General features: G+C 39.8%; 1 protein-coding gene and 1 long non-coding RNA gene across 11 annotated transcripts in view; one reads left to right on the top strand and one right to left on the bottom strand.

Annotated features, from left to right (window-relative positions):
• The window catches only part of LOC144321729 (uncharacterized), a 43319-nt gene extending 37105 nt beyond the window's left edge, over window positions 1-6214 (top strand). The window contains exon 7 of the long non-coding RNA XR_013387272.1: window positions 5961-6214. This is a non-coding gene — a long non-coding RNA (uncharacterized LOC144321729). The remainder of the gene's footprint in view (window positions 1-5960) is intronic.
• Window positions 1-15119, bottom strand: part of LINGO2 (leucine rich repeat and Ig domain containing 2) — a 1132704-nt gene extending 1117585 nt beyond the window's left edge. For 9 of the 10 annotated variants that reach the window (XM_077912220.1, XM_077912219.1, XM_077912211.1 and 6 more), the window contains exon 1: window positions 14467-15119. The gene's annotated coding sequence lies outside the window, so the exon portion shown is untranslated. Of the gene's footprint in view, window positions 1-13606; window positions 13745-14466 lie in introns of those variants that run through there. The other variant, XM_077912214.1, reaches the window with a different exon arrangement.
• Between the last annotated feature and the right edge of the window lie 6637 nt (window positions 15120-21756).

Genomic DNA, 21756 nt, shown 5'->3' on the forward strand with positions numbered 1-21756 from the left:
AACAGGACAGAAAACATGGGAGTCAGGTAGAGAAACACAGCAGAGGCTGATCAATTTCCCCTTTTCCCCACAACAAATGACCAGGAGAAAGCTAGCCACAGCTAAGTTAGGGAAAAACTTTATCATTAAATGAATTTAGGACTTCCTTTTATTTTAATAACTAACTTTTTTCAGCTTTACTGAGGTGTGATTCACAAATAAATATTGTATATATTTACATTGTACAACATGATTATTTTATGGTATGCAATGTGAAGATTTGTTTTTTTTTTGAAGATTTATTTTGAATTATACTTAGTATACAATGTTTTATTAGTTTCAGGTGTTTAACATATTAATTTAGCAAATTTATACATTACCCAGTGCTGACCACAGTAAGTATAGTTACCATTTGTCGTCATACAATGTTATTATAATATTATTGACTATATTCCCTATGCTGAACTTTTCATCTCTGAGATTTATTTATTTTATAACTGGAAGCTGGTACCTCCCCTATATCTATTTTGTCCATCCCCTACTCACATCTCCTCTGGCAACCACTAGTTCTCTGTTGTTAAGAATCTAGTTTTTTGGGATCCCTGGGTGGCGCAGCGGTTTGGCGCCTGCCTTTGGCCCAGGGCGCGATCCTGGAGACCCGGGATCGAATCCCACATCGGGCTTCCGGTGCATGGAGCCTGCTTCTCCCTCTGCCTATGTCTCTGCCTCTCTCTTTCTCTCTCTGTGACTATCATAAATAAATAAAAATTAAAAAAAAAAAAAGAATCTAGTTTTTTGTTTGTTTGTTCAGGATTTCCTCATTAATTGAATAGTGTATAATAGAAACAAGACTATTCACATGATTAGAAGTGATCACAGAACACTTTATTTTCTAATAGTAAATAAATAAGATATGAGACCTATCTGGTATTTTATTCATGACCAAGAAAAGGATTAACCCCATTGAGCAGGTATAAATGGAAACTAGTAGAGGCAAAAGGGATAAACATTCATTTGCTTAAATAAGAAATACATTTAAAAAAAAAAAGTTTCTGCTAGGTAAATGCATTTTAGTAAATGGTAAGGTCAGAAAGAATATAAGAAAAAAAAACACTTCAAAGTGAATCCAAACGAAAGCAAACCTATCAAAATATCTTTAGAAATTCAGAGAAAAAAAATATCACATATGACCAAGACAATCTCAGAAGCATTAAGATAAAAAGCTATTTCGGAAATGAGAAAAAAGTTTAGAAATCAAGCTAATCTACCCTAGAGTTTTTATCAGAAACATAAAACCAAAATTAAAGCTAAAAATGTTATGAGAATCTGATTTAAGTCAAAAATACCTAGGAAAATGCTCCATCACAGCAAAATGAATGGCAGAAAATCTGATTAGACTGTATCATTGGCCAAATAGGAATGCCGGGCAGAGACGAAAAACATAATTTATTTCCAACAAACTAGATTTAGGCATAGAGTGATAACCCCTTAAACTATCAGAACACATTAATAGTGGGTCTCCCAGGGGCAAACTACTATTAAATCAGTAACTATTTGCTCTTTGAATTTTTCTCTCAGTGATCTAGAAAGTACCAAATAAGAAAACAGGAGAAGACAGGATACAAGTGTTTGAAGAGGTCAAATGTTCAAAATAAAAAAGTAAAATACAGATTATTTTATGTAAATTGGCTGTAATTTGAAGTGAGGGTAAACACTAGTGTTTACTCAGTGCAAAAAGAGTTGTTCAACAATCTTCAATCCAAGTGTAAATGACTACATGAAAGTCAACAAGTGATCCATCTACAGCCAGAGTTTAAACTGCAATTATTCAATCTGTATTAGTATCTTTGCTTCATAATCTATTAGCCAAAATTGATATATGAAAATTTGATGATATTAATTTAAAAAGGGCAATAAAAATACAATAGAAAAAAATGAATTTCAAGTTGATTTATTTTGGTTTTGGTTTTCTGCATTTTGTTTCTAAAAGCAATATACATTATTGCATTAGAGATCATTTTACCAGAGGCTTTTAAATATATATTTAATTCTATCTAGAACAACTTCATTTGTATAGGTACTGAGTGTACAAGTTTATTTTCACTTATTATTTATTCTATTACCATAACCTCCATATAAGGTGTGTGGGGCAGAAAAGTGTTATTACACCTATTTCACATTAGGAAATTAAGACTTAATGAGGTTAAGAGATTGTGTGAAGTCCAACAATAGGCAGTCAATGGCAGAATCAGGATTTGAAACCAAATCTTTAAACTTTTAATCATTGTACACTACCTTCTTTACCAATTGGGAATAGTGTTATGATGGTTTAGGATATAATTTAAAACTGTTGAGCAGCCCAGGTGGCTCAGCAGTTTAGCGCTGCCTTCAGCCCAGAGTGTGATCCTGGAGACCAGGGATCAAGTCCCGCATCAGGCTCCCTGCATGGAACCTGCTTCTCCCTTTGCTTGTGTCTCTGCCTCTATCTTCCCCTCTGTGTCTCTCATGAATAAATAAAGTCTTTTAAAAAATGTCTACAATATTCTAAAAATCACATTTCAATTCATTCCAAAAAATATTTAATAAAACCTGACCATATTCTAAACTTTAAAAAAAAAGTGACGAATAAGATATAATTTTTATCTTCAAGGACCACGTGGTTTGGAAAGATACATAGAACAGTGAAAAAAGTAATATTTTTTTAAAACACATATAATAACAGAAGCTTGTAAAAGTAGAAAGATTGTATTTTGTCTGGGGCTTCTGGAACAGTTTATTGAGAATATGACATTAGGCTAGTTTTCAAAGGATGAATAGGAGCCTGCCTGGGTAATCCGGAAAAGTCTATTTCAGGTAGGGGGTTCCCAATGTGCAAAGCCAAATAGATATAGGAAAAACTGCAGTTTTATCAGTAAGTACTAGATTATTTTACTTTTAAATACTGTTTCCAACATCTCAAAACTTAGCATGAATTATTAATTAAATTCATTAGCACTTTATTCTTATACAGTAATTAGTATACTTAATATCTCTATATCCTTTCTTCTCTCACAAAGACAGCTAAATGGTAAGATGGGTGATTATCCCCCCTAAATGCAAATAACTTCTCTGTTTTTCTACTTTTACTAGTGATAAAACATCTGATTATCATCCATTTTCTAAAGCTATAATTTTAAATCATTAATTTCTATTGAATCAAACTGCACATCCTCCCTTGAACTTTACATTAACATAATCATTGAACCTTCTTTTCTGACCTTTGTTCCCCTCATTCCTCCCTCTATAAAATCCACAGTAGGTGCTCCTGTAGATGGATAATCAGAAGCAGAAGTTCCAAGTCCAACAGGACACATACCCAATATACCTCTACTCAACGATTACTCAGACCAAAGTATTTTGCTAAGCTACAGAAGCATCTATAATAACATGCAGAATTCATTTCATTTCATACTTCACATTAATTTTATCAGCCTCATTCATACATATTTTCAAGGATAATGAATGACAAAGTAATTCATTTTTTTATGCTGATTATAGTTTCTCTGCCAAAGACATACTACATTTTTGTTGAAAGTTTATGTAGTACTCTGCAAGATTCTTGAATACTGAACCAACCATAAATACTTTCTTCTTGATTTTAGCATCTACAAAGTAAGATCATTAACATATGAATATGTTCTAGACTGCTCTCCTGGTAATCTCAATCAAAAAGTTCTTTAGCAAAGAAAGGGCAAATAGAGTGCCATCAATCTAGTTTAGTTACATAAAATGAGTTTTTATGGAAAACAATAAAAAAAAATCAATTCAAACCATGTACAGAAACACAAAACAATCTGCTAAAGGTTCCACTGCTGAACGATATGTTAGACAATTACTTGGAGGAGATATGTTGGATGGCGTGTATCCAAGACACAGGTAAATAAATGGATTAGATAGCTAAGTCTCCTCACAGAAAAGATGCAAGGGAGGAGTATCTGTGATGTGTATATCTGCTAGTACTTTCTTAACCCACACAAGCTGACTCTTGCTTTGCTGCCTCAACTCTGACACAAAAATAAGTTCTATTGTCCCCCTGTACTAGGAATCCCATTGCATCAATGTTACTAAGTCTTGTGTGATTTTGCTTAAGATGCTGAGATCACAGGAAGCAGTGCAATTGTACAAGGTATAACATTGTGTTTTAAAATTCCCATTTGACATCTCTTTTCAAGTCTTTTCTGGTTCCTGATTTACTAATCCTCTTGCCTCTTACCCACATAGTACCCAGTCTTATTCTTCTTTCATTTCTTGTACAACATGGTTTCCTACTTTGAGAAAGAGAACCCCAGGAAGCACTTTCACTTTGTAAATTATCATATTTCTGTAACACTGAATCTTCTTATGATGCATTTTACTTTCCTAATCAGAAAAAATATTTAAAGTTACATATGAAGAAATATATGCTTATGGGGCGGCATCTGGGTGGCTCAGTTGTTGAGTGTCTACCTTTGGCTCAGGTCATGATCTCAGGGTCCTGGGATCTCAATCCTGAGTTGGGCTCTGTGCTCCCTTTCTCTCTGTGTGCACTCTCTCTTTCTCATAAATAAATTAATAAATCTTAAAAAAAAAAAAAAAAAAGAATAGCGTATGCTTTAACTAATTGTGAATCCCTAGCATTTAAGGTGAGGAATTTATTGGGACGCCTGGGTGGCTCAGTGGTTAAGCGTCTGCCTTGGGCCTCAAGACATGCTCCCACGATCTAGTCCCACATAGGGGTCCCCACAGGGAGCCTGCTTCTCCCTCTGCCTATGTCTCTGCCTCTCTGTATCTCTCATGAATAAGTAAATAAATCTTAAAAAAAAAAAAAGATGATGCATTTATTTATAGTAGGTGCTCAATGAATACTGTTGATGATACAAAAATTATTCAAAGTGAGAGAATCATGTAACAACACAAGTAGAGTTAGTGTGATAGGAAAGTAGAGTATGTATATTCTTTCTTAAACAGTGGATTGGCAAGTTACTGGATATGAAAGGAAATAAAGTGAAGTAGGAAAGAGAATGGTTTGAATTAGTTTACCATAAACAAAATTCTCTACTGAGCGCTCACTAGGTACCAAATACTCTTGGAAAAATCTTCCTATCCCTCTCCTAACCCTCATAAGTAAATCTATGCCATTCTACTTAGTTTCTTTTACACATATAACACAATTTCTCATTAATTTATTTCAGTTTCATATAGTTCTTTCCCACATTAGCCTGTAAGTCTCTCAAAAGAAGATTACAGGGGCACTTGGGTGGCTCAGTTGTTGAGCATCTGCCTTTGGCTCAGGTCATGATCCCAAGGTCCTAGGATGGATTTCTGCATCAAGATCCCCAGAGGGAGCCTGCTTCTCCCTCTGACTATGTCTCTGTCTCTCTCCGTGTCTGTCATGAATAAATAAATAAAATCTTACCATATATATATATATATATATATATATATATATATATATATATGAAATATCTTTTCTCCACAGATAACATATATCCAGAGCATATCCCAGTGTTTAACACATAAAAGGTATATAATAAATACCTGTTGAATATATCAATCTACCACAAAGTATTGTTCTACAACTACACTGTTCTTCTTAATCTCTACTAGAGATTTTACTACGATGTATATAAAAAGTCACAACATTCCATTTACCTTCTTACTAAATTAGCAACATAGAATTCATTGTATAAGTAGTCCAAAGTTTATTTAACTATATTCCCATGGAATATCTGCGTTTGTTTTTTTTTTTCAGTTCTTCAGTAAATAAGCACTTAAGTCTGCTGCTGCTTCCTTTGCAATCTGTCTGCCTTTTTGAGTCTTTTTCTTGCCTTGATTGTTTTGAATTTCCAATATAACATTAAGTAGAAGTGATGAGAACAGACATTTTTACCTTGCTTCTCAGATTAGAAGAAAAGCAGTTAGTCTTTCACTATTATTTTTTAAGATTTATTTATTTATTATAGAAGCAGTAGTCAGAGGGAGAAAGGAGAGAAAATCCTGAGCAGACGTCATACTGAATGCAGAGCCCTAGGAAGGGCTCTATCCCTTGAGTCTGAGATCGTGACCTGAGCCAGCAGAGTCAGACACAACCAACTACACCACCCAGGCATCTGGATCTTTCACCATTAAATATCATATCAGCTATACACCTATTGCAGATTAAGCTTATTGCAAGCTGTGGAAGCTCACTTATATACCTAGAATATTTGCTAACGGTTTTTTCGAGAATAAATGTTGTTTTTTCCTCATACTTTTATTGTAGCTAATGAGATGATCATATACTTTTCTTTTTAACTCTGTTAATAAGGTAAACTACACAGATTGATTTTCTAATGTATAACCACCACTGCATTTTGGAAATGAACCCAACTTGGTCATGATGTATTATCTTTTTATGTAAATTTGATTTATATTTGCTAAAGTTTTATTTATACTGTTTACATTGTGCTTATGAAGAATACTGGTCTGTACTTTCCTTTTTTAATAATGCCTTATCATGGTATTGTTATCAGGGCAATGCTGGTGTCATAGGATAAGATGGGAAGTGTTCCCTTCTCTACAATTTTCTAGAAAAGACTATGTATAATTAGTATTTTTTCTTCCTTAAATGTTCAGAGATTTTATTAGTGAAGTCATCTACTAATAAACCTCAAGGTACCTGGGGTTTACTTTGTTGGAAGACTTTGGGTATTGTTTTGTCTTGAATTGTGGATATTTATACAACTGCATTGAGATATAATTTATTTACCATAAAATGTACTCATTTTATGTAAACTATTCAATGACTTAAATATACAGATTTGTGCAACTATCACCACAATCCAATTATGGAACAGTTGGCCCACCCCAAAAGACTTCCTTGTGCCCATTTGCAGTAATTTATCATCCCCAATCCTAGTGCCTGACAAACACTAATGTACTTTTGAATTCTATGCATCTGCTTTCCTGGACATTTTGTAAAAATGTAAGTACCCACTTTTGTTTTTTGTGTATGGCTTCTTTCATTTAGCATAATGTTTCTTAGGTATTACTCCTGTTACAGCACATATAAGTATTTCATTCCATTTTATTGAATATTATTCTGTGGTATGGATATACCTTATTTTTGTTTATCCACCCATCAGCTGATTAGGCATATGATGGTTTTAACTACAAATACAATTTCTTCAAAAGATATATAGCTAGTAGGTTATATATTTTTCTTGTGTATATAAAATAGATCTTTATAGATTTGTGAGAGCATTCCTGAAGATAAATTCCTAGAAAAGGAACCATGAAGCCAATTATTATGAACACCTGCAATATAATAGATATTTAAATAATATTTACATTTCACTCCAAAGGGGTTGCATCACTTTACAATATTTCCAATGATATATATAAGTGTCTATTGTCCCAGTCCATTTCCAATATAGGAAATCTATCATTGTTTACATCTTTGTCCCAACTCATCAATAAGCCTATCTCACTCTTGCATAAATTTGCATTGCTTCAATTATTAGTAAAGCTATATCCTTATTGCTTATTTAAATTCTATTCACTCTCAGATCAATTTCCTCCCCTCTTTATGAGTACTCCCCAGGCTACTCTTACCTCACTCTATCCTGAATTGCCTGGCTATAAAACTCTTGTATTATTATTCTATGTAGTCTTATGAACAATAGATACTTGATAAGAATTTTCTGAATGGGTTGATAGACTATTCTTTGTTAGCTTACCATCCACTTTTTACCTTCTCTCTTTAACAAGATCACAAGATCACAAGATTCTTAAGAACAAAGGACAATTTATATACATCATTAAACCCTGAATATCATACAGAAAACCACTTTAACATTAATAAATATGTGAGTGTTAACTGATGTGAATTTAACTAACTGAGGCCAAAGGTAGGGTTTTTCATTACCTGCAGTGAAATTAAAGGCAAACCATAAAGAAAAACCATTTGCGATCCATATCACCAATGGGTGATAATCAAGAAAATACCTACACAAGAACCAAAAACTGCTTTTAGCAGGAGATCTATAATATATATATATATATATATATATATGTGTATATATATATATATATGACATATTAGAATACATACAATATACATACCAGAATATATACAATATAGACTATATTATCTAATACATCTAAAATACTAATACAGAATATATTGTAATATATAATATGTATATGCTATATTTTTTTTTTAATTTTTTATTTATGATAGTCACAGAGAGAGAGAGAGAGGCAGAGACATAGGCAGAGGGAGAAGCAGGCTCCATGCACCGGGAGCCGGACGTGGGACTCGATCCCGGGTCTCCAGGATCGCGCCCTGGGCCAAAGGCAGGCGCTAAACCGCTGCGCCACCCAGGGTTCCCTGTATATGCTATATTATGTATAATAGAATATATAAAACACAGTACATATGAAGTATAGTATACAAAGTATATTTAGAGAGAGAGAGAGAGAGAGACAGAAAGAGAGAAGGGAAAGAGAAAATATAGAAAAGCCCAGTAAAAAATAGTTGAGAAGATACAGGCTCCTTCCCTTTGACAAATGAAGCCCACTGTTTCAAAATCAACATTTATCACAAGGCACTGTTGTTGGCTCCCCTGGTATACCAGAAGCAATACAGTTTTTATGCTAATTATTTCCCTTCATGCTGGCTACTAGATAGATATCTTGCAGCTAACCATAGTTACATTATAATAGAATGAGATTGTATGAAGACACAAAATCCTCTTATGCAGTCCAATTTAGAATCCATTTCAAAAACTCTCTAGTGCTATACCTAGAAACTGAAATGTGCTGAGAATCTTAGATTTTTGCATATATTTCTGTTACACTGAAATTTGGTTGAGTTTTGTGAAAACAATATTTTTTATAGATAATTTGATATTATGTTCTATTATATCTGCAATAAAAGTATAATTTTAGGCTAGCTTCCTAGGTTTACATTTAGTCATACTAATATTATTAGAGAAAATATACTTGTAGTTTATATTATCAATGAAAGTAAAATTCTAGGGAAGGAAATGGTATCTGTTTTATCCTTACAGCCAGTAAAAATAGGCTATTCTTAATATTAACCAGTGAATACATTTAGAAAAGCAACAAAATTTATTCTAGTCTCAAATCCTAGCAGGCCTCATATTTTATCAAAAGAGCACATAATTATTTCAATGGGGCTTTTAAAATTTTATTCAAATAAAAGAGTCATTTAATATCTATCATTTACTTTCTTACTAATTCACCTGATGAAAATAACTTATAAATAATATAATTAGCATTTAATAAAATAGGACAAATGGACTATCAGCATTCCTTAGAAAACCCCATTGTAAAAACTAAGATATTGTATTAGTTTTGTGTCCAACTTCACAAATTAAACCCCTGAATCAACATTTCAAAGCCAAATATTTTTAAAGTGTTCATACAAAATTGGTACTCACCTGAAAATAATCAAATCAATGACAATTGCTACTTGCATTCCATTAAGTATACACAAGAAACTTGTAAAATGCCTTAAAAATGGGGGGAGGGAGGGTGGGAAGTCCATTTAAATTTTATTATTCAAAAATATTTAATCTTCTTTTTTCATTGTCATAGTGCTTTAAAAACAGCCCAAATGCTCAGACTGATTTTTATGTCTCTCACAGTAAGCATCGCATAATTAGTGCCATATTAATTACTTTGAGAAAATCATCTCATACATACATATTAATTTAAGTTTTACTTTCATGACACTTGTTATTAGCCCCCCCTCCCCACCAGGGGGGACAACAACTCTCATCAAAGACATTTCAAAATCCATGCTTCATTACAGAAATTTTACAGATATTCTTTAAATATACTTTTTTTTTTAAAGATTTTATTTATTTATTCATGAGAGACAGAGAGAGAGAGAGAGAGAGAGGCAGAGACACAGGCAAAGAGAGAAGCAGGCTCCATGCAGGGAGCCCAATGCGGGACTGGATCCTGGGACTGGATCCTGGGACTCCAGGACCACGCCCTGGGCCAAAGGCAGGCACTAAACCACTGAGCCATCCAGGGATCTCCCTAAATATACTTTTCTATCAAGTGTTACAGAGCCTGATATTTCCTTGGCACCTGAAGGGGTTTGTATTGTTTTTCAAAACTTAAAGCTAGGAATGGTCAAGTTTTAAAGAAAGTATATAAATAATAATTTTCTCCATTTTACAGAATCCCACACTAAACCTAGAAAAGTAAGAGAGTTTTTCAAAAGTGACACCATTAGTGGTAAGAGAGAAGTAGAATTCAAGTATTCTAAAACCAAATCCAGTGATTCTTCTACTTCTTTATGCTGCCTCCTGGTGGCACTGAACTAGTTTCTCTTGGGAGATTTTTGTATACTAGATGGTCTCCCTGAGGATGTTTAAACACTAGTTAGCAGCTTTAAAAATAGTTACATTTACTAAAGACTTAGATGGAGTTAAGGGTTCCCTAAAATGGATTACTAATTTCTTAATAGGTATACATTGACAAGTGTAACTCAACTATATGCCTAACATGAACATTTCAGATTTGATTACATTGGCCAATTACTCATATGGAGAAAGTATGAACTACACTGAAATAAGTCACTCAATGCACAAATGCACCGTATTGCAAGGCAGTCCATCTACCTCCAGTGACTATTATCCATTCTTGTGAGGAAACAAGGCTCTGCAACCAGACACAAAAAGCACCCATAAGTAAGAGAGAACCATCAGCTGATGACCTGTGCTCCCTAAAGAATCAACTCCACGTTCTAGCAGGCTTCCTCTATATAAAACTAAATAGAACAGTCAATATTTTAAAATTACTTCCCACTTAAAAATAAATTATGGGCTGAAATTTGTAAAATCACTATAAATTGCCATGGATGTCTTTCTGAAGGAAATATTTAACCGAAAGAAAGAGAGAAAATGAACGAATGAAAGAAAAAAGGGAGGGAGGGAGGGAGGAAAGGAAGGAATGAAGTTAGGGAGGAAGGAAAATATATAATAGAAAAAGATTTTTTTTTTAATTTTAAAGGATTGCTGAAAGAAAGAGATACATGCAGTTAGAATGAGTAAACCTTTTGCCTCCTATTTAACTTGTCTCTCCTATCCTCCTTTCATTTCCTTATAAAACATCATTTTTCAGTTCAGTTGATTTTCTTTCAGGAAATGTGATCTTTTGTGATTAGATACTTCTTAAAGTTCTTTACCATGAAGTAGCTCCTAAACTATAAAGGGAAGGGGCTTGGTGACACAGTTTCTCATCAAAATTATAAACGGAGTACCCACAGGATGAGGGTTATGACAAAGAGGGAAACATTCATGTAAATTCAGAGAACTTTTTATTTTCAAGCTCGCAACCTGCTTCATACATAAATCGCAACCAAATTGGAGGATCAGTAACTGGCAAGCCTTTTTTGTTTTTTTTATTTTATTTTTTTTTATTTTTTTATTTTTTTGCATATAGTGACCTTCTCTCTTTGTACTACAGGAAAACATTTCCACCTAGAGTCCTTTCACAGAATTTCCAGAGACCAAATGAAATCAACCATAATGACTACCAGAGTCAGATAATAATCAGTTTTTAATTGAAACATCAAGTCAATTCATTTGTGACAACATCCTATCATTCCTTATTCTTGACATGAAGTTTCAGAGGACTCAAAACAGTTTTCAGGTCCATGGCATCTAGGGAACATTCCAATGTATGGTCTCTTTTGAAATCACATTTACCAGAAAGGAAAAATAATCTTTAGGATCCTAAAACTGAATTTGAGGTCACATACCAGACTCACTAGTTTGATTCAATTAATTGTCTGGAAACTCAACATTTTTTATGCATCTTACACACAGATTCCTAATACTAACAGATCTTCTTCTGGCTTCAGAGGTGTCTTCCAGAATGAAAACTGAGCCCTTATTATGGATTTGTCTTGGGTTAATTCAACAAATAAATAATTTGTGTCTGTGCATACAGGTAACTATATTTAGATTAGTAACTATTATTTTGTCACAAAATAAAATTCCTTCCACGATTTATTTTAAGAACATTAGCTTTCCTTTTTGAGATTTCAACAAGATATTTATTCTTGTCTTCTACACAGAGCTCTATCCAATGAATTCATTTAATGACAAACTTTATATAAATCTTCCTTGAGATCATGCTATGTGTATTCTGGAACAAAAAACATCAGTAAATTGGCCTGCTTTCAGTTCCACTAAATTACACTTATTATCCTATGTTAATTCACATATTTACCTTGATCAAATATAATAATATCCTACACATACATGATAACCGAACCACTTTAGTCATCATTAATAGGCAACCCATTCCATTTAAATTTGTAGGGTGAAATACCTGGCAGTATGTCACAAACCATTTTAGTTTTCAGCAGTAAGTGCTTCATTTTTTCCTGCCTCACACTCTTAACTGTATTGGAAGTAGTGCAAGCCACAGGATGATGATGGTAGTAACTAAAGAACATTCCCTTCTTTTAAAATGCTAACCACTGCTTCATCTCTGAAAAAAATATTTTGCACTTTTAGCATGTGGCCCAGTATTTCACAAACGCTGGATCTCAGCTTTTATTCAGTATTCCTGGGATATTCCATGCCCCATCATATTTTCTGCCTTCCTTCACTATTATTCTGCAGGAGGCTTAATATCACAAGTGATGTTTCTTAAAAGCCACCTTTGGAGGACTGAAATTGTATTACTGAGTATAAAATGATCACATATGGTATGCACAAACACAACACAGCACAATGGAAATTACGTACATTTCCTGCTGCCTGGCACACACGGTGTAATCATGCCAAGTACACCCAATACTCACTCTTTGTGTGTGTGTGTGTGTGTGGCCTAGACACAACCATCAAACATATTCTGTGCCCACCGTGCCCAAGGCAATATCTGGCAGAAAGGATTTCTGTTGGTGGCTTGATCAAGGATTATGTCAAAGACAGTGTGAAATGTGAAATGAATCAGACTTCATCAAATAATCTTGAACTCCAAGGCCATTTCCCAGCGCTCCCCCACCCACCCGCCCGCCCTACACACAAGCTCAACTTCACCCTCCCTCCTCCCCTGATGTTCCGGCCCTGACTTCCCTCTCATTCTTCTCTCTCTCTCCCTCCAAGTCTTTCAGCAGCTTTGCTCCGTGCTCAGAGCCAATCCCTCGGGAAAAGAAATCGGTAAAACGCTAGATGGTGAGACCTCATCCTCAGGTGAAAAGGGCAGGGGCGGAAAAGGAGAGGGTGTGGTGCTCTTCGCCACACCCCGCCCCGGACTCGCGCACTCTGGTCCCCCGCGGCTCGGGGAGCGCGGCAGGTCCCCGGGCTCGCCTCGGAGCAGCCCGCGCCCAAAGCCAGCCCCCCGCACCCTCTGCAGAAAACTTCCCTTCAAGCAGGCACATATTCAGGGGAGGGGGATGAGATTAGCGATTAGTTCGAATCCACAGTCCGCGGAGCTCCACGGAACACGACGGAAAGGCGCCTTCAGCCACGGACCCGCCAGACCCGCACCCTCCACTCCCTCCCACCACGGGGGTTTGGCGGAGGAGGCGCGGGGAACCGCGGGCCGAAAGGGGAGCGGAGGAAGAGGACGTTACCTCCCGGGACTGCCCTCAGGGCGCGGGCCAGGGTCGCGTCCTCCAAGTGGCTCCGAGCTCGGCCCGGCCTCGGACCCGCGTCCCCCCGCGGCCGTGCGCTCAGCCGGCGGGCGCACCGGGACTCGGGCTCCCAGCGCCCGCCGCGGCCGGCTCGCCTCCCCCGCCGCGCCCGCTCCGCCACCCCGCGGGCACGCCGGCTCCCCGCGCGCCCCTCCGCCTCCCGGCGCCCCCACACCCACCGGCTCCGCCGCGCCCGCTGGGAGCCTCTAGCGGAGGCGGAGGGAACCGCAGCGGAGCCGCGGCGCCCGGGCTCCGACGCCCGCTGCGCGGAGCCAGCCAGGCGGCGGCGTGGGCTTCGCGCGCCCGGCAATGCGCCCGGCCATGCGCCCGCCGGATGCCGCCGCCCCCCCGCGCCCACCTGCGCACGGCTCACCTGCCGCCGCGTCCCGGCGGCGTCCGCCGATGCCCACAGCCTCCTGCGGCCTCCAGGGGATGGGTCTAAGTTGCTAGCGGGGTTCAAAGATAAAATCTCGCCAGAAACACACACACACACACGAATCCACGCTATAAATCAGCCGGCACAGACGACCCAGCTCCATACGCATTTCCAATCGGTTCCCAGAAGTGTGAGGTCAGGACACCCGCACACTCCCTTCGGCGGCGGCCTCCCACCTGGGCACCGGCCGCCCCCTGACTTGTCCGCTCCGAGCCTTTCGCGCGGGTTGAGCAATCTGGTGGCGACGCCCGGAGAGATCATCCTAACTTAGCTTAACCCCACGCCCCAACCCCAACCCCAACCCCAACCCCAACGTCTATTTTAAGTTATTCTCCTCCCTGGCAGCGGCTTTGCTGCCTCTTACCTTGAGACGGTATTAATTCTCGCCCGTGTCCTTAAAATCCAAAGCCAAGGATGCGCTGCACACGAGTCCGAGCTTTTCCTTGACCCCCGCCCCCCGCCCCTTGAGCCTCAGCTCTGCCGGCGTTTCCTTCCAAAGGGATCCGGAGGTGATGGCGGTTTTAAAAGCCCTCGCACTGGAGGCGCCTCCAAATCTTCACGCCCGTAGGAACGGAGACGCGGACAACCTTCCTGGCAGCGGAAGCCTCCCAGCCAAACCCCTCCTCGGTCAACTTGGCTTTCTATTTAATTTTCTTCTTTAACCCTACAGGCCCATCAGTCCCCGGCAGCAGGCAGGGAAGAAGCTCCTATTCTCAGTTGTGGCCGCTCCTCTCTTCCTCTGGCTGAAAGCCCCTCCCCCTATTCTCCCCTGAATTTGGAAAATCTTCTACCTCCCGCTCGGATTTAGGTGGGGACGAGGCTGAGAGGTGCTGGAAGGAGAGCCACGCCAAGGCACGGCCTCAGAAATCCACCTCCCCGGGCAGCCCTTGGCGAAGGTGTCTGCTCCGAGGAAACTTTGCGGGGAGGAAGTGGCGGCCGAGCGGGGCTGGGCAGGCCGAGCGCCAGGTGAGGAGGCTGCGAGGACGAGGGACGCCAGGCGGGCGGCGGGCTGCTGGGTCCCGGCGGCCGAGCGCGGCGCGCGGGCTGCGCACACACACCCCCGCGCGCGCGCACAGCTCCGCGCGCACGCCCAGCCCCGCGCCCGCAGCCCCCGGCCACTGGCTAGCGCGAGTCGGGCGGCGCGAAGACCGGCCGGGGCGCCCAGGAGGGATGCCGAGGACGGGGAGCCCCGATCGCTCCTCGCCGGTTAGCGGATTGCTGCTGCCCGGCACTTCCTCACTGCCTGCCCTCAAGCCCGTCCGGCCGCCTCTCGGGTCCCTGCCCTCCCTGGCATCTCGGGCCTCTGCCTCTTTTTCCTTGACACCAGTTATTCTCCGGGGACCCTTCGTTAAGTCGCCGGACTAAAGATTAACCCGGTCCCCATCTCTCCACCCTCCAGAGTCACCTCCGCCCCTCCGATCGCGGAGCGAGCCTTGAAGTGGCTGCAGCTGCTAGCTGGGGAGCTGAGGGGCTCCCCGAGGTCCTTCGAATAGAGGAGCCTACGCATCTTCTCCTGGATACACGATCCCACTCATCCCCCCTTTCCTGCCCACTCCGTCACGTAGCACTCCCCCCCCCCCCGAGGGGCCCCTGAAACTCTAGTCGATTTTTTTTTTTTTTTTTTTTTTTTTTTAAGAAGGAGCTGCCTAGGGATTTGTGACGCCTGGCTTTGGGAACTGGGCTAATTTACTATCTACGCTTATATTGTAAACTGGACGGTAGCAGGTGAACCGCTCTGCTAGAGAAAGGGGAGGGATTTAGGAGTCTGGAGACTCAGCCCCTTCAGCTGCCATTTCCAAGGTTTTGCACCTAGAGTAGCTGTCCAAGTCTCGGTCTAGCTCCCGTCCCAACTTCTTGGTCTCCCCTGAAAACCAGGAGGGATCGCTGGGCGCCGCCCCAGCTGGGGAGCCCCAGGCAGGAGAGCCTCCTCTCTCAGAATTGTCCCAGGCTCATTCGCTGCTCCCGGCGTAGGAGGCTTCCAGCGGGAGTTTGTCGTTCCCGGACTGGGCTTCTGGAATTGCTCACCAAAAGTAAACTTTTACCCTCTGTTTGCCTGTCTGTTTGCTAACCACGGCTCGCCTCTGTGCTCTGGGAGGTCGCTACACCAGCAGAGCGTTACTCTGTCTTCCCAAGGGCTCACGAGGCTGAGAGCTGCTGTGGGTTTTTTCACTCCAGGGCTTCGAGGACCTCTGCAGCTGGGGACCTGCCTGCAGAAAGCACAAAGTTGCGCAGCGTGGAGATAGCGCCGGGTCCCCTTGCTCCCGCGCGGGGCGCGTGGCTCTGCCCGGGACTCCATTCAGACAGCTCTCTGGAACCGGGGCTCTGGACCGCCCTGCGAGTTCCTTCCGAGTTGAAAGGTGTCCGACTTTGCAGGGAAGACGGCGCCAAGAACGCCGAACGCGCGGTTGCCGAGGCGCAAAAGTGGAACAAGTGGATGATTCAGTGCAAAAAAAAAAAAAAAAGAAAAAAGAAAGAAAGAAAGAAACCTGTGTTGAAAGGAGCTCTAGCAGCGCTACTCACAGCTCAGAAACGGATCCAGAGCCTTCGACCAGCTCAGAAACGCATCCAGAGCCTTCGAAGGTGAGCCCTGGCCGCGCCCACGGTCTGCGGGCCAATAGCTACCAGTTTCATGAATGAAGCTGCTTTGGATTCGGTGCGAGCCAACTCTGGAGGATGCCCAGACCGAGAGGGATTGTCGGTTTTGGAGCGTGATGGATTGAGGCTGCCCCTCGGACACCCGGGAGCCGCTAACAACACCTCCCCGCTAACTTGCAACTGCGCAGATACCCGCAGATCCACGCTTGGCGAATCCGAGCGCGCGGGTCGGACGCGCCTGCTTTCCTTCTGATGCAGTTAAGAGAAGAGCTAGAAGCTAAACCCGGGAGCTTGCATGAAGGAGAAGTAAATAATGAATTTGGTGGTGAGATACTAAAGGATAAAGAGGCATTTCATTTTTGTGTGAATTAGTTTGCCAGGAGCAACCTTTTGGGTTTAATATTCCAAGACGTATCATGGACACTGACTTTTTGCAAAATTTACAAAAGTGGAGGATGTTCCCGGTGTTTTTGAGCCTGGTGTAAATCTGTAAATTGTCTGCTTGCCTCAAGGTGTGATGCGTCTTTGAATTTTGATGCTTATTCCTAATTAAGAAGTAATAATCGACTGTTCCTGGTAACGAAGTGAAGTGGCAATACTAGTTAAACTATTTTCGACAAAAGGTCATCTAGCTTATGGTTTCTGTTTACATAAGCCTATGGATTAATAATCAAATATCGTGGCTGACTATCAGACAAGAATTACAGAATAGTAATGGAGAGACTCGCTTGGTGAGAGAAAATTCAGAATTCAGAGTTGATTTCTCTTCAAAAAGATTCCGGCTTGTAATTCCTTTCCTGGTTGGTGTTGATGTGCAGGGCACTGTCTGCTGCTAATGGCTCTCTTAAGTAAACATAGACCGTTTACACATTTGATACCTGAAAACGTGTCTTATGGTTCTGGAAAATGTTGTGAAAATTCATGTGCCAGCCACAGAGGAGTCTTTTTCACTTACCTTGAGCCTTTGGCTTATAGGATATGTAGGTGGCAGTGATAGCCAAGGGTATTAAATTCTTGACATTTAAGCACCATCAAGGAAGTAAAAAAGCCTGTGGATTTAATGACCCTCTTCAAGAAGCATTCACGTCTCCTCAAAAAAATGTAATTTCTTCAATGACATGATTGTTGCAAAACCGAAGTCACATTTGCTGTTTGTTATTCAAAAAAGGGGATGTGGAGATATGACTCACTCTTTCTCTCCCACTTTTCACACTTTGCTTTCATGAGGAAGAATACTTGACCATCAACAAAAGAAGCAAATCTCAATGTCAGAGGATTGACCCTGTTCCCTATATCCTTAGATCAGTCTACATTATCAAGAAAAAATTATTGAGATTGAAGGTACTCCAAGAGCCCTCCAAATCCCACTACCAAATTAAAATAACTCCTTCATTGTTCTAGTGTTATATATTTCCCTATATTTTTTGACAAATGAAAATTGAGGTTAATATATGGTATCTCTTCCAGTGGAGACTTTCTTGAAGCTTTTATTTCTTCAAGATAATTGCGGTGTAAAATGTATTTTCAGAACATGTTTCTTACCAGGAGGCAGTATTTAATCTACTGGTTTATTACTTGTTATGTATTAAAGTTACTCTTTGTTTACTGGCATGCCTTCCCCACCGTACTATGAGCTCTGGAAGCAAGGATGGTGTTGTATACATAACTGTTCCCCAACAACTAATACAGAATCTATCACAGAATACATGCATATAATAATGTTGGGAACAATAGTGAAAGCTACCGTTTACTGAGTAACTACGATATGATGTTATTTCTGTAAGTTTTTTCAGTTGATCCTCTTCACAATCCTCTTACCTAAATTGTATATCCTCAAATTATGGGGAAATTTATGCTTATGTAAATTTACCCAAGATCACAAAGCTATTTTCACAAATGAGTTGGGATTAGAATCTATATGTGCCCAACTCTGAAGCCTAAACTATTAACCATTCTGCTCTATTCAAATAGCTAGGCACCACATTTTCAATTTCCAAGGTTAAATGGAATTTATATATATATTTAATGCCGAATAAAAGACTGTCAAATTTAGAATAAATTCTTAAGCACTTATGCAGTCTAATCAATATCAACTTAAGTGTAGGAATATTGAAACAATATAGTTCTCATGTTAAACTATGATACTGTCTTCCAGGTGTTATTGCCATGAGAATGCCAAATGCTGAATTGTAAGTTTTTTTTTGAAGGAAGGGAGATTGGGCCACTATGAATTTAAAGTAAAAAAAAATAAAAAAAAAAACCTCATCATTGTTTACTTCCATGTGATAATCCTTGTGTTAAAAAAAAAAGAATAGAAAGCTTCAGTTATACAAGATGAATAAGGGATCCCTGGGTGGCGCAGCGGTTTGGCGCCTGCCTTTGGCCCAGGGCGCGATCCTGGAGACCCGGGATCGAATCCCACGTCGGGCTCCCGGTGCATGGAGCCTGCTTCTCCTTCTGCCTATGTCTCTGCCTCTCTCTCTCTCTCTCTCTGTGTGACTATCATAAATAAATAAAAATTTAAAAAAAAAAAAAAAAAAAAACAAGATGAATAAGTTGTAGAGATCTGCAATTCTGTGCCTATAGTTAATAATACTGTTAATAATACACTTACCAAGTTGAGAGTAGCTCTCATATTAAGTGTTTTTAGCCAATTAAATAATAAAAATAGAGCCCGAGAGCACAGAGGACACTGACTATAGGATGGCATAGGAACATGCTACACATATGTACTTGTCATTTCTGGAGGGTTACATTACAAAACATTCTTTAGTCTTGTATCGTTACAGTACAGATACAGTACATCCATCCCACAGGAGACTATGTTGCTATGGAAAAGAATAAGGAAGTTTTTTTCATACTGACATAGAAAGCCAACATGATATTTTTAGGTGGAAATAGCAGAGAAAACACCAGAAATTAATAAAAGTAGTTAGCGTTAAGGAGTAAATGGGCAAATGGTATCAAAGGTTGAGATAAGACTTTATGTGTGTATGTAGTTGGAACCATGTGAAAATTTTCCCTATCAAAAGAAAAAAAATGTTCTTAAGGAATCACATGGAAAGAAGAATATAACAGATACATCTTTTCCATTACTGAAAAAAAAAAAAAAAAAAAAAAAGTTAAAAAGATAGATGAATGGAAGGTGTAAGAGAACCTGGCCTGTGGTACATTTATTCATTCGCTCTCTTTACCAGAGAGAAACCTTGGGGCAAAGAGCAAAGCGAAGTGTCTTAGTTAGCCCAGGTTGCCATAACAAAATACTACAGAGTGAGTGACTTAAACAGCAGAAATGTATTTCTCATGGTTTTGAAGTCTAAGATGTACAGGATCAAGGTGTCAGGTGATTCAGTTCCGGGTAAAAGCTCTCTGCCTGACTTGTACTGTCACCTTCTCTGTATGTCCCCATGTGGAATTTCCTTGATGAGTGCATATGGAGAGAGAGAGAGTTCCTTCTTCTTATAAAGTCACTAATTCTATCATGAGGGCTTCCTAATTAAGTCTAATCACCTCCTGAGTGCCCCACCTTTAAATACTACACTGAAAGTTAGGGATTCAACGTGTGAATTTGAGGAAGGACAGAGTACAAACATTCAGTCTATAGTAGGAAGTGACCAAGTTTAATCTCCTTGTCAATTGGACTTCCTCTGGATAAATAGACTAGCAATATTTACTAGGAAAAAGAGGTCTGTCATTGAAGTGACTTTAGTTGGATGTCACTAAGGATTACTTTTAACAAATAGAACCGAGGTCTACAGGCATGGCTCCCTGGAGAATGTCTTGTAGGCTGTCTGAGGTAAAAAAAACGGACATGTTTCATCATTTAAATGCTGCTCACAGCGTGAGAAACTGTACACACGTCACTTACTGTTCTGGGCTAGAGTAACACGTCTGTTATATGAAGGAAAGACCTGGAGAGCCAACTTGGTGAACCCATTATTCATATCCTTGAAATTAGTTTATGTTGATACTGCTTATGATCTCTGATTCATAACAGTCTGATTTGAAAAGTCCAGTCCTATGAATTGCTCAAAAAATTGCAGACTTAATTCAAATTGTAACCAAACTTTACTAAACATTTTTTATGTATCAGGCACGATCCTAAGATAACTAGATTCATGTCTTCATTTAATACTAACAGCAAAACTACTAAGTATTATCTTCATTTTATAGATGAGAAAACAGTCACAAAGAGGGCAAGTGACCTTGTCGTGGTCACATTGCTAATTAAGTTAGGCAAAGTTTGAACCTTGACTGTCTTGATTTGGAGTCCAGCTCCTTAACCTGCACTAGAAGGTTCTGTGTTATCTCTAAAGCTTGTTAGAGCAGGACTTGGATGTACCATTCATCACAGACTTCCTGGACCACACATCGTACATGGCCCTTGATTGGGTAAAAAACAGAGGAGAGAGATGTACAAATGGCAATAACAGTAACCAAATATCCCCTGTGTGCCATGCACTGTGCTAGTTACATAATATACATGAACTTATTTAATTATCAGAAAAACCCCCATGAATTGGGCAACATTACTGTTTTTCTAACCATCAGTGTTAAGCTAATCATTTCCTCAAAGCCTCACAGTCATTAAGTACAGGACCAGGATTTAAACCCAGACTTATTGCTTTCAACCATTATGTCACAATACCATACCTTAAAACTATTATTTTAAACTATAATGCTGTGTTTGCAAGAAAGTCACTTGCTTAAAATTCAATAACCACTCTAGCTTTTCCAATTCAAAACACATGCTACAGTAAAATAAACAGGAACTAAGCACAGACTTGGAATAAATCTGTCTCTAAGCAGTTGGAGTGTTTTGCTGAAGGAACTACATACAGTCAGTGATTTACCCTTTGCCATCCTCCTAAGGCAAGTTGAGTACCCTTGTGACTATTTTTGACATTTTTTTGACAAGGGAGGAAATCAGACAAGGTAATGTGGTCAGGAAAAAAAAATTCCTCTCTGTACAACTTTGCCCCATTTTATTTTTTATACCAAAGTGGTGCTTATTGTCTTAAACTGTCTCGCTGTCAGTTAGTGAATTCATAAAACCATC

Source organism: Canis aureus, chromosome 10 (genome assembly GCF_053574225.1).
Source record: "Canis aureus isolate CA01 chromosome 10, VMU_Caureus_v.1.0, whole genome shotgun sequence".
In the NCBI taxonomy this organism is placed as follows: Eukaryota; Metazoa; Chordata; class Mammalia; order Carnivora; family Canidae; genus Canis; species Canis aureus.